This window comes from Gavialis gangeticus, unplaced genomic scaffold (genome assembly GCF_001723915.1).
Source record: "Gavialis gangeticus isolate Ggan-Ray unplaced genomic scaffold, GavGan_comp1, whole genome shotgun sequence".
Lineage (NCBI taxonomy): Eukaryota > Metazoa > Chordata > Crocodylia > Gavialidae > Gavialis > Gavialis gangeticus.
This window is the reverse complement of record NW_017729022.1, coordinates 49,891,350-49,893,140: the sequence shown is the minus strand read 5'-3', so window position 1 is coordinate 49,893,140 and position 1,791 is coordinate 49,891,350.

Genomic DNA, 1,791 nt, shown 5'->3' with positions numbered 1-1,791 from the left:
TTTTTTTTTCCCCCCCCCCCCCCCCCAATTTTTTTCCTCCCAAAACCCATGTCCAGAGGGCAAAAAAATAATACTGAATTTGGCTGCAAAAAATGGAGGTTAGTTCTCCCTCCCACAGCAGCAGCCAACTCAACTGCTACTCTACAGAACTACGATTCCTAGAATGCCTTGCTCCAGCAATACGTATCATAGATGTAGGCAGCCGAGGTAAGCTGTACCCTGGGGTGAGCTCCCCTATCCTTCTGGTGCCCTTCCCATTAGGCAGTGCCTAGGATACATGTCCCACTTGCTTGCCCTCTGTTACACTACTGTGTGTAAACTGTACCGCCACAGCACTAACTGTAAGAAATAGTATCTCAGAGACTCTTCCTTGGGACCTATACCATGAATAGGTTTTGAAACTGCACTGTGAAACCCCATTGGATATCATGTTCAGCACCTGGACTGCTCAGTCAGTTAATTCCTGGCACCCTGCCTGTCTCTAGGAATAATTTGTTGCTTCTCTGTTTCAGCAACAGTCTGACCCACTTTGCACTTGAACAGCCAGGGGTTTTCTCTGTACAGTACTCATCCCGTCTGCATAGTCCTATATACCCAGATCCAAGTATCCACGCAGAGCATATGGCCAGGGAAGTCAAACAGCCTTAGTTTTAACCCACACTCTTTATAGAATTTGTGTGTGTGTACTTGTAATTTAAATATCTGTATTAACTGGCTTTGACGAGAGTACCTTGTGTATCTTTTTAGTATTCTAAGTCTTTTAATGTGACAATAAAGTTAGACACTAATATCAGATCAGGCACAACTAATAAACGGCCAACAGCATGAGGTTATTGAAAGGGTTTTGGAGGAATTTAAGCTGCTTTATGTTTCTTGATATAACTGCAGACGGACAGGTGAGCCCAGGCTAATAGTGCTGCTCCAGGTCAATGTTCTCCACAGATGCATCTCCACAGTAGTGAAGGCCACGTGGAATGAAAGTTCAGAATAAAGCTTTACACTGTATGTGTATGACTTGGATTGATCCTGTGCTGCCTTGGAAAAGCAGTTGAGTTCTGGTGGGTTGTGCAGGATGTATTTGTTGTTCTGTTCATTGCACATGGGTTTTTCCTCTAGCAAAGTTATTTAGGACTGCTTACCCTTTTAATAAACTTCCAGAATTATTATTATTATTAGTGTGGAGAGGTGCTGGGTACTGGTCTGTATTTAAATAGATTTGCTATTCTTTTAGACTCGTGATTTCACTTACTTGTCTGCTCTGAAGCAGTTTTTGCCTTGCTGACCAATATAAGCAGCTTTAAAATACACCAGTCCTGTCTATTTGTTATGGCAGTTAAATGCACACAGATCAATTTCCCAGCATAACATTGCATATTAAATGTGAAATTGTTTGTGAAAGATGTCAGGCTGCCTTTTTTAATATTGTTTGTGGCCTTGTGTGTGGGAGGCTTATTGTATGATTACTTGAAGTTAAAATACAGGACTGTTGGGGAAACAAGGAAGCAAGGAGAAGCAATGCAGAGAGTATTTGTTGTCCCTCAACAGATATTTAGAGGTGGGAAGAGGGGTTGTTTTGAGACTATCATGAATTGTGTACGTTCATTTCTGTTTCAATATATAAAAATCCCCAGCTCTAGCTAAAAAATAGTTAAAATGGACCTAGGGAAAGAACTATACAGAAGCTGTGACCTCTTATAAAGCTCACCAAACTATTTTTTGGCAGTAGGGCCAAAAGCCCAGAAACTTGAGGAGACAAGGGACTTTGGCTGCATTTAAAAAAAAAAAAAAAAA